The sequence below is a fragment of the Equus caballus genome, chromosome 9 (genome assembly GCF_041296265.1).
Source record: "Equus caballus isolate H_3958 breed thoroughbred chromosome 9, TB-T2T, whole genome shotgun sequence".
NCBI lineage: Eukaryota > Metazoa > Chordata > Mammalia > Perissodactyla > Equidae > Equus > Equus caballus.
This window is the reverse complement of record NC_091692.1, coordinates 9,864,685-9,877,467: the sequence shown is the minus strand read 5'-3', so window position 1 is coordinate 9,877,467 and position 12,783 is coordinate 9,864,685.

Here is a 12,783-nt window from a genome sequence, read left to right as displayed (position 1 = left end):
TGTGTTTTCATTTTCATTAACCTCAAAGTATTTTTTAATGTCTCTTGTGAAATCTTCTTTGATCCATTTTTATTTAGGGATTTTGGATTTCCCAAATTTCCTTCTGATATTGACCTCTAATTTTATTCCATTTTGGAAGAAGAACATACTTTTTATGATTTCAATACTTTTCAATTTATAAAGACTTCCTTAAAAGCTTAATATATGGTTTATTCTGGAGAATGTTCCATATGCACTTGAGAAGAATGTGTATTCTGCTGTTGTTTGGTGGGGTTTTCTATAAATGCGTCTCAGCTCTAGTTGGTTTAGAGTGTTTAGTGTTGTTCAAGTCATCTGTTTCCTTGTTATTTTTCTCTCTAGTTTTTTTTATCCTTTAATGAAAGTGAGATATTGAAACCTCCAACTATTATTGTTGAATTATCTATTTCTTCTATTAATTCTGTCTTTTTTTGCTCCATGTGTGTTGGAGTTCTGTTCTAAGGAGCATATATGTTTAAATTATTATGTATTTTGGATAATTGACTCTTTTATCACTATAAAACATACTTTTTTCTTTAGTAAAAAAATGTTTTCAGAATGCCTATTTAGTATAACTCATTGGTATAGCCATTCCAGCTCTCTTTTTGTTACTGGTTACATGGTACATCATTTTGCATCATTTTTCATTAAATCTATTGTTTGGTCTTTTTTTAATTTAAAGTATGCCTCTTGTAGATGTATTAATTGGGTCATTTTTAATCCACTCTGCCAATTTCTGTCTTTTAATTTGAGTATTTAACCCATTTACATTTAATTACATTACATTTAATGTAATTTTCTGATATAATAGTATTTCCACATGTCATTTAGCTATTTCTTTCTATGTGCCTTCTTGTTCTTCTATTCCCTGGTTGCTACCTTTTTTATGTCAAGTAGATATTCTCTAGGGAGTCATTTTAATTTTCCTGTTCCTTTTGCTATATTTTTTGAGTTATTTTCTTAGTAGTTGCCCTGAGGATGACTATTAACATCTTAATTTATAACAATATAGTTTGGATTCATACTAACCTAAGTTACTAGTATACAAATATTCTGCTTCTTTATAGCTTCATTTCTCCTCCACTCCTTTGTGTTATTATTGTTACACAAATTATAGCTTTCTACATTGTATGCTCAGGAATGCAGATTTATAATTATTCCTTTATGCAGTTGTCTTTTAAATCAATTAGGAGAAGAAAGAAGTTATAAAGAAAGAAAGAAATTTTTACTATCTCGTATATACTTATGTTGTTACTTAAATCAATGCTCTTTATTTCTTCACGTGTTCTCATATGTTCTTTTGTTTCGGTTGGAAAGACTCCCTTTAGTATGTCTTATATTTAGCTTTGCTAGCAGTGAATTTTCTCAGATTTTGTTTCTCCCAGAAAGTCTTAATTTCACCTTCATTTTTGAAGGATACTTTTGCTGAGGATATAATTCATGGCTGACAGTCTTTTGCTTTCAGTGTGTTGAAAATTCAATCCCATTGCTTTTTTCTCTCCCTGATTTCTAATGAGAAATCACCTGGTCACCTTATTGAGGATCCCTCGTACACGATGAGTCATTTCTGTCTGCTGCTTTCAAGATTTCCTCTTTTTCTTTGGCTTTCAGCAGTTTGGGTATGATTTGTCTAGATGTATATTTCTTTAAGTTTATGCTGCATGAAGTTTGTTAAGCCTCTTGGATGTGTAGATTAATGTTTTTCATTATGTGTAGGATGTTTTCTGCTATTATTTCTTCAAATATTCTTTCTACCCTTTTGACTATAACCTCTCCTTTTGTAAATTCCATTATGTGTATGTCAGTATACTTGATGGTATCCCATAAGTTTCTAAGGTTCTGTTTATTTTCTTCATTCTATTTGTTTTTCTATTCTTCAGATTGTCTGATCTCAATTGACTTATATTCAACTTCACATGTTCTTTCTTCTACCTGTTTGAATGTGCCGTTGAGAGCCTCCAGTGAATTTTTTTTTGTTTCCATCATTGTACTTTTCAACTCTAGAATTTCTTCTTTTTTTAAAAAATAAATTTCTATCTGTTCATTGATATCCTCTCTTTGGTGAGTCAGCATTCTCATATTTTCTTTGGTTATTTAGACACATTTCCTTTTTTTCTCTGAACATATTTAAAATAGCTAATATAATGTTTTTGTCTATAAGTCCAATGTCCTGGGATTCCTCAGAGACAATTTCTATTAATAGAAGTTTTTCCCTCTGAATTGACCTTACTGTCTTGTTTCTTTACATATCTCAATTTTTAAATGGAACTTGGACATTTTTAATATTATAATGTGACAATTCTGGAAATAATATTGTCTTCTCTCTCCAGGGTTTATTGTTGCTACTTTTTTGTTGTTACTGTTGTTTTCTTTAATGATTTCTCTGAGATAATTCTGTAAAGTCTTTTTTCTTTGTGTGTGTGGCCACTGAAGTCTGCTTGGTTTTCTTAGAGGCAGCTAACGAGTGGACAAAGATTTTCTTAAATGGATAGAACCAATAGGTCTCCTTGTCTTTGCTGAGGTGCTCTTTGCTTGTGTTGTGGCACACCTTCAACATTCACACAGACAATTTACAACTCTGCCTTAGCCTTTACTTCCTACTTGTGTAGAGCATCAAAATCAGCCATAGGTTAAAACTTATGGCTTCCTGAAGTCTTCCTGTCTACATTCCCAGATATATGTCTAGGCTTTTTAAATACCCTGTAGACTTTTCATTCCTGAGCTTTCTTAAAACCTTACTTCTTACTTCCATTGTTTTTGGTCACTTGAGGCAGCTGCAAATTTCAAAAGTTATCTAATTATTTTCAACAAATATCCCCTGAGAAACGTGTTTAGATCTTAGAGAGCTCTGAGGCAGGTCAAGCAAAGACAGCCTTACCAGTGGGCTATTCTAGGCAACCACCAAAAAAACATGACAATTCTCTGGGAATTAAGCTTTAAAAAATCTGCAACTCCATTTTTCCTTATCAGTGGCTACCAGGCCTCTGGTTTGCACTGATTCTAGGCTGTTTGTTTTTAAGGCTTCCATGGAGCTGAAGAGAGGGTGGTAAACATAGGGCAAGTTAAAACACTAAAAACTCAGTTTTCTTATTGAGATTCAGTCATTTTTCTTGAGCAAATGCTCCTTGGATTGCAGCAAGTCTTTGATTAATTTCCGGTTTTGAAAACTTTGATTCTGACAATTTTTGCATTTTCTCATTGCTTTTAGGGAGGACAGAAATTTCACAGATCCTTATCTGCCATTTTTTCTGGTATAACTTCTAAACACATTCTTGAAGAGTAACATACACAATCTTACTGGTAAGAAGTTGGTTACATAAAACAAAAAAAAAAGGTAATAGTTGGAGTCACAATCTTCTTTCGTATGGTATTTATGTCTTGAGAAGGACACAGTGCTGCCCAGGAAAATTATTTATCAGGCTAGGACTCTGCTATATTTATCAGGTCCTCTGCTATATTTAGGTTATTTGTTTTGTTCTGTTTTTCATTCTCCTGGCCTTTCCCAACTGTTTAACAGGCTCTATCTATGTACCCCTATGATGAACAGATGTAATTAATTGGTGCAAACCAGTGACAGTACGTTTCTAAGGATTTAATTTGATATAGGGTAAATTGGAGACCACCTTCTCTTCAAGGTTCTTTGTGATCTGATTATTTAAAGTTACCTAAAGCCGACCTGGTACATAATAAAAGCACTTAGTAAAAATTCGTTGACTAGAGGAATTAATAAATAGCCTCGTATTTCTGATGAGTGTAGAGGCAAAAATCTTCAACAAAACTTTAGCAAACTATAGTCAATAATACATTAAAAGGATCATTTGCCATGATCACGTGGGATTTATTCCAGGAATGCAAGAATGGTTCAACATCCTAAGTCAAACGATGTGATACACCACATTAATAAAATGAAAGAAAAAAACCATATGAACATCTCAATAGATGCAGAAAAAGCATTTGATGAAATTCAACATCCATTTATGATAAAAATTCTCAAGAAAATGAGTAAAGAGGGAATGTACTTCAATGTAATAAAAGCCATGTCTGACAAGCCCACAGCTAACATCGTACTCAATGGTGAAAGGTTGAAAGCTTTAACTCTAAGATCGAGAAGAAGACAAGTATACCCACTCTTGCCACTTTTATTCAACATAGCCTTAGAAGTCCTAGGCAGAAAAATCAGATAAGAAAAAGAAATAAAAGGCATTCAAATTGGAGAATAACTAAAATCATCAGTATTTGCAGATGAAATGACATTATACGTAGAAAACTCTGAAGACTCCACCAAAAAACTGTTAGAACTAATAAACAAATTCAGTAAAGTTGCAAGTTAGAAAAATCAATATAATAAATCAGTTGCATTTCTATACACTAATAATGAACTATCAGAAAGAGAAATTAAGAAAACATTTCCATTTAGAAGTACATCAGAAAAATAAAATATCTAGGAAGAAATTTAACCAAGGAGATGAAAGACCTGTACACTGAAAACTGTGACATTGATGAAAGAAATTGAAAAAGATATAAAGAAATGGAAAAAATATGACATGTTCATGGATTGGAAAAATTAATATTGCTAAAATGTCTATACTCCCCAAAGCAATCTATAGATTCAATGAAATCCTCATCAAAATTCCAATGGCATTTTCACAGAAATAAAACAAACAATCCTAAAATTTGTATGGAAACACAAAAGACCCAGAATACCCCAAGCAATCTTGAGAACAAAGAACAAAGCTGGAGGCGTCATGCTTCCTGACTTCAAACTATATTACAAAGCTATAGTACTTAGGACAGTATGGTATTGGCATAAAAACAGACACAAAGATCAGTGGAATAGAATAGAGAGGCCAGAAATAAACTCACACATATATGGTAATTAATTTAGGACAAAGGAGCCAAGAATATACAATGAAGAAAGGACAGTCTCTTCAAGAAAATGTGTTGGGAAAACCAGACAGCCACATGCAAAACAGTGAAACTGGAACTCTATCTTACACCATACACAAAAATTAACACAAAATAGATTAAAGACTTGAACATAAGATCTGATACCATAAGACTCCTAGAGGAAAACATAGGCAGTAAGCTCCTTGACATTGGTCTTGGCAATGAGTTTTTTTGTTTGACACCAAAAGCAAAAGCAACAAAATCAAAAATAAACAAGTGGGACTGCACCAAACTTGAAAAGTTATGTACAGCTAAGGAAACCATCAACTAAATAAAACGGCAACCTACCAAATGGGAGAAAATATTTGCAAATCATGTATCTGATAAGGGATTAATATAATAAATATGTAAATAACTCATACAACTCATAGCAAGAAAATAAACAACCTGATCAAAAAATGGGCATGGGATCTGAATAGACATCTTTCCAAAGAAGTCACAGAGATGGCCAACATGTACGTGAAAAAATTCCCAACATAACTAATCATCAGGGAAATGGAAGTCAAAACGACCATGAGATATTATCTCACATCTATTAGAACTATTGTCAAACAGACAAGAAATAACAAGTGTCAGCAGGTATGTGAAGAAAAGGGAACCCCAGTGCCCTATTGGTGGGAATGTAAATTGGTGGAGCCACTACGGAAAACAGTATGGAAGTTCTTCAAAAAATTAAAAATAGAACTACCATGTGACTCAGCATTTCCTCTTCTAGGCATTTATCCACAGAAAATGAAAACACTAAGTCAAAAAGATATATGCACCCCATGCTCACTGCAGTATTATTTACAATAGCCAAAATATGCAAACAACCTAAGAGTCCATCAATAGATAAAGAAAATATGACATATATAATAAAATACTATTCACTCATAAAAAAGAAGGGAATCTTGCCATTTGCAAAAACATGGATGGACTTGCAGGGCATTATGCTAAGTGAAATAGGTCACACAGAGAAGGACAAATATCATGTGATCTCACTTACATGTGGAATCGAAAATTAAAACAAGCTCATAGATACAGAGAACAGATTGGTGATTGCCAGAGCGGGTGGGATGGTGGGTTAGTGAAATAGGTGGAGGAGGTCAAAAGGTACGAACTTACAGCTGCAAAATAAATAAGTCATGGGGACATAATGTATAGCATGGTGACTATAGTTAATAATACTATATTGCATACTAGAAAATTGCTGAAAGAGTGAATCTTAAAAGTCCTCATCACACACACGCAAATTTTGTAACTAAAAGCAAAAATTTAGAAATCGTATTTTAAAAAAATCACTTGAAGCTCAAATTGATGTCTTGATCAAAAAAAATGTTACTGCTTCTCAGAATTTGTAGCATAAAATGATGATGATACATCTATTATTACTCTTGGTAGTTCACATAGGTGGCAGGGTCCATCTATCTGATAGGAACTCCTTTCTAAGTTTCAGTTGAGTTGTATACAATTATTTCTTGAACATTTATACCAACCATTTTTAAAAATAAGATGTTTTGCTAAATTAATGCAAACTCTCATCAAAAACTGCTGTTGATACCTAAATAATGTTCCATGTCCCCCTACTCACTTAGAGCCTCCTCTTGCTTTTAGTTTTGTTCAAGAAAGTCTTGCTGAGTCAGAAGCAACAGCATTTGAAGGCTTCAGATCATTGCTCATTCTACTAAGGGTGGGAGCATTGAGGCACTGTAGTTCTGGGTCTTGAGTTATACCACAATTGACATGCTCTGATATTTGAATGATTTTTCTACCTTGTTCATACACAGGCAAAGGAACTAATACAACTTTTATCACTAATCATCTGTCTTGTACAAATATTTCTTCAATGAAAGTTATTTCTAACATCTCTTAAGCTAATTAAAATGTCCTGGTGAAAATTTTCGTAACAATAAATAAAGACACAAGTAGTAATCTCTGGAGTGTTGCATCCTGTTTAGAGTATCTGCTAATTAAGAGTATAAGGACTTAAGATTAGACGTAGCTGTACACAGATGGAAACATCACACTCTTTTATTCAGGGATCTGTTAAAAGTAAATTGCCATTCAGATAATACAATAGCACACCTATTGATAGTGCATATTTGGTGCTATTCTGCCTGATTCTGATAGAACTGCCAATTTTCCTTGGAGAATTGTCCTCCTTTGCTCCTGTTCCATGTGGTGAAATTGACACCATTCATTCCCGAGGGTGCATATGTGACGGAGGCTTGGCTTTTGAGAGCTTCTGATTCTCCAGACCATGGTGATTTATTTAGGGAAAGATGAATGGTCATGATTAAAGCAAGCCAATCAGAGCCAGAGGCTCAAACCCAGAACTTTGTTAAAATGGCTTAGCAAGCGAGATTTGTTGTGTTTTTTTGACTGAATTGGAGTTGTGAGGGTGTATGAATGGAGAGCTTTCCTAAAAGTGAAGCATTAGAAAGGTTTTAAGGAAAGGTCCTTGTAGCATCGGTTGAATGCTTATCCGGTAAGGCTTGAAACATTGGAGTTTTAATTTACAATGAGAAAATATATTCTTTATTCTTTATATGTGATATAAGGATACACTTATTTACATAAGTCCATTTTATATAGCCTACCGAAACATAATGTGTATGTAAATCAATGTTATGGATGCAATGTGAACCGCTGTCCAAACACAGTTTGACTGGAATTTACAATTGCCCACTGAGAGTGAGAAATGTCAGCCAGTGCCAGGCAGGAGGAGAAGCCAAGGCTCCTTCCAGCTGACAACCAGGGAACACAGGGTTAGCTCTCCTAACAAACACTATAGGATTACAGCCAGAGTCTGATCCTCAGACTCAAGCAACCTTCCAAATGGTGTTGCTTCTTCCCTAACTTTGGACCTGGCTTCCAGAAGTCACTTAATTTTGCCTGGCTCAGTTCCCTCATCAGAGTTGGATTAAATGACATGTGAAGACATTTTTAGCTCAATAATCCAAGAGGAGCAATACTTACAGAGGACATAAAAAGAGCCAAGATCAGGGCTGGCCTGGTGGTGTAGTGGCTGAGTTCGCATGTTCTGCTTTGGCTGCCTGTGGTTCGCGGTTCGGATCCTGAGCGCAGCCCGACACACTGCTCATCAAGCCATGCTGTGGCAGCATCCCGCGTAGAAGAACTAGAATGACCTACAACTAGCACATATAACTATATACTTGGGCTTTGGGGAGAAAAAAATAAAAATAAAAATAAACAATTGCATGTAAAAGTATTTAAAGACATTGAGATACTAATATAAATACACAGCACTTACTGGGCGCTTACTGTGAATCAGACGCCGTTTCAGTGGTTTTTAGACGTTACCTCATTTCATCCTCACAACTCTGTTAATTAGGTACTATTATTCTCCTCCTTGTACAAAGGAGGAGACTGAACTCCTAGAAATAAAGAGATTAAGTGATATGCCCGAGGACACACACGGTATCTGGTAGAACCCTTGCTTCTATAATCCATCATCTATCAATGGATGGATCCATCTATATATCATCTATCTTTTTGTCTATCTGTAATCTGTCTATCTGTTTATCTCTCCATCCATTCATCTGCCTGTCGTCTATTTTCATTAGCAGTATGCTATTCGAAGATGAATTAAATATGAAGCAAACATTTGTGCACTCCTCAGGATGAATAGCCATGTACATACAAAGTTCGGGTCAATAGCTTAGTAGTAAACTCCTGTAGGAAACTTGTATTAAAGTCCTTTGGCCAGAGTAAACAGTACTGGCAGGACTTGACATAGGGAAGAAAATGGAGTCTGTTTACATTTTAACTCCGAGGGACTTCCAAATATTTCAGAGAGAATATTTCAGGCTCCAGATTGTGACTAATGACTATTCTCTGTATCTTGGTTAAAACTGTATTTCATTTTCTGTAACCTTCTTTTGGAGCTTAGCTTGATTAATAGTCATAGCATTATTTTAAAAAGAAATTAGAAATCAACTTCAGCAAATTAGCTTATAATGCAATTTTTTGCCTTTCTTTTATTTAATCTTACTTATCAGATATATTAATATGAAAATGGGACAGTGAGAAAATATGTAGGAAAAGAATCACTGTGAAAAGAAGAAAACTAATTTCAAGGAGGGAAGAGCAACACATAATTTGCAAAGCAGTATTAAGATAAAGTAATTTTAAAGATTAATCAGAGAAATTTTCATTTAAACAGATTTCTTAACACAAAATTATGAAAATAATAAAATAGTATGTTACAAGTGTCTATTGCTTTACAGTTTTCATTACCCATTCACATGACGATGATTTTTTAAAAACTGGTTTTTAATTTCCCTACTGTGAGATGAAGGGACTGCCGATGGTTTTGTGTGTTCCAGATGGAGAAGTTAAAAGATTTGCTCAAGGTCACAGCGCTGGGTCTAGAAGACGTTGTGTTGTTTTTCAGCCCACTTTCCTGCTTCTCAGTGGAAATTATGACACAGAAAAGTTATGCCAAAGAGAATACTGTCAAACTTAGCAGAAGCTAATTAAAGTGCGAAGTATTCTTAATGTAAGATTTCATAGCAATTTGTTTCGGGAGCAAGTTACAGGTAATTGTGCAGTTATCAAAGTGGCTTTTTATTTCTGAAATTGTGTTGTACTGACTGCTATTTTCTTGCTCTTTGCATTCGTTGTCATTTTTAATATCTTTAGTGATTTTGAAATATTTGGTGCTGGATCATTCCGCTGCAAATATGACCTGTCATTCCAACAAATGGACTGATTGAATCTGTCACACGGGTGGGATTTATAGTAAATTCACCACAGCACAAGTAAAACCATTAGAAATTGCATTGGTTTAAATGACTGAAGAGAGGAGTCTCCTGATTCTATCAGCAAGATGGCTTAGACTTTCCCTCCAAATGACCATGGAGCGTCTGAAAATTACATCAGTTTTAATGTGCATATGTTGCCGTGTTGATTTCTATTTCAGATCTGTAACGTGCTTTTGGCTTCTAAAATCTCTGTATTGAAATAATTTATGGGAAGGATTAATGAGATTTTATACTGCAATGTTTTGCTTTAAAAACAATGGATATATATATAAAATATTTCTTTTCAATTTTAATTATTATACATATTTTAATATGAATAAACTACTTTTTATTGTACATGTTAGAATTCTTTAAACCATTTACTTTACTTACTCCAGCTTTCAGACTGTCCCATAGAGGAAATGGAAGAAAAATATTGTTACTAATCGATATCTACATCCTGGAGTAAATTTTCAGTTATTGCTAATTTGGAAAATAATTCTGTGATTTTGTTGCTGTCCTTGTTCATACAATACTTGCTATTCCAAATAGAATACTTGGAATCATTTTCACCTCTAAAGTAAAAAAAAAATTGCAAGTTTAACATTTTGATTCTTAACACATAACCCATTTTTTCTCAAATGTGAAAACATTTTGTTATTTTTTTATAGATTATACGTATTTTGTTTTATGTTGTTTGTTTACACATACTTGATCACCTGTATTTTTTAGGTTTTTCACATTTAAAAGAGTCATGTTTCATGGTGTATTTTATTTTCTTAACCTAACAGTTCAATTTGATACTATCCTTATCTGAATACTAAAACTATAATAAAAAAACATTTTAATAGTCTTGTAAAATAGAGCGCATAAAACAAGAACATTTATTTTCGTTGAAGACGTGCTAATTTTTTATTGAGAAATGCATTAAACATTGATACCCCCAACCTCTGATTGAACCTTCAGCCTTGTCTCATGTCGGGGCTGTGGGAGATTGATGGCACAATATAAAATTAGGCATATACAGCAAACTTGATAGTAAATGCCCTTTGCAGACAGGAGACTGCCACAGAGAAAAGTGGCACGATGGAAGGGGATTTCAAAAACATCTTTAAAGACATTCAAAGATGAGTGATGGAAACTGAGAAAGATAAAGAGAAAAAATATTCTCCAGTGAAATAGACACACAGCAAATGTACTTTCTAAAATGAATAGATGTTTTTAACATTGCTAATTCATTTGTCCCACAACAATCCATACTAAGGAACAGATGTTTAATTCCAAACATAGGAATATACCCATTTAGTCAGTTTCACAAAGTCCTTATGAAATATAAATATAAAAAGATCTGTTTAATCCCTGAAACAGGTACAAATTAGTAGAGCAATAAAGACTCACACAGGGAGGAATATCACGTGTCAAAAGCAGGGCAGCCTGTGTTCTGACAGGAGGTTGATTTCATTGTGAATTGGATTTGGTGCATGCTTCATTCTGTTTTCTGTCCATTTCTCTCGCCTCTCCTCCCTTCTCCTCTCCTCTTTCTCCTCTCCTCTTTCTCCTCTCCTCCTCTCCCCTCCTCCCTCCCCCTTCTTCTCCTCCCTTCTCTCTCTCTTTCTCTTCTTAAGTTGATTGTCCATTAGCGTCAAGCTTCTTTTGGGAATAATTACAAATATGCCTGCTGCAGCTCAAATTTACTGGCATGATGCACTAATGAATCTTTAATTGGAATTCATAGAAACTGGCCAAAAAATATCTTAAAGCTTTAATATGGCTTGTTTAAAGTGTTTAAAAGAAAAAAGTTCTATCAGGCTCACAAAGAGCTATATAAAATTATTTCAAGATAATGGCATTCTTTTCCTACAAATTTTAAAAATCTGTTCATCTTTGAAAAGTTAAATTAAAACTCACAACTATCAGAAAACAATGCTGATAATGAATCTGTCTAGAAATGAACCCATTTTTCTCAAATGATAGAATGAAATCCATATTTATTAAATCTGTTTGCTTCAATACAAATGGATAGACTGCAGTAGGAGGTATTGAAATTTCTGAACAAATTTTTTTGATTTTTGTGTAATCTTAAGTCATATTTTATGAATTTGTGGGTTTTTTTCCTATGTAAAAGATAAAATACTAGAGAGGCATGTTAAGATTCCTTTGCCTTTTAAAAAATTTGGGAAATATTTGCTTTTTTTAAGATAAAATCTCTACCAACAACCCTGTTTCTACCAATTTGGATTCTAACTCCTAAACAGATGATAACATTCATAGTACTTTTAGTAAAATTTACATAGATTGTTAATAGTAGGTCTATGTTCCTGGGACATATGATAAGAGGACATTTCAGAATTCTGGAAACCGGATGTAATTGTTCACTTCCGAGTCGAGTCCTAAGACAAAGCCTCAACTCTGAAGTCACAAATAACGTTCTGTTTTTAAAGGTGGTCCAGAGGGAGTGGGAACCTTCTCTGAGGTAAATATGCCTGTGCCATAAAACCTCCTTAAACAGGTGATACTGTTTAGCTGTGAAATTGGGTTGAATAACAGAGTTTCTCTTTTTCTTATTTCAGAGACACGATGCAAGAGATAAAGGGGGATCATGGTGCAGGGTGGAACCTGAGCTTGACACGGCACTGCCCACTCTTATTCTTTATCTTCTACTCCTACGTTCCTCTGGGGTTTTTGTTGAGGTGTTCCACTTTTCTTATTCTTTCTTTATTTACTTTCAGTTTTCTTCCTTCCTTCTTTTTCACTGAGTTTCTATCAGGTTAGGGATTACCGAGATGGAAAAAATAACCAGTTATAGTCCTTTCCTTGAAACAGGGTTCAGAGGGAAATCTGTTTATTGCTGGAATAAATATCCCAATGGAGGAAAATTATTTTTCTTACCTGAATTTATTCTCCTTTCTGCTCCTTACATGATATCGTTGAGATCCATCATTTTTTGGAAACTTGTAAATTCCTTTGTACTTTTAATAGAAACAGACTTTGAAAGAAAATTTGACATGGAGCATTGTGCATGCAGTAAAGCTGGCAGAGGACTGATTGACAAATTGAAGCGCTGCCTCCCCCA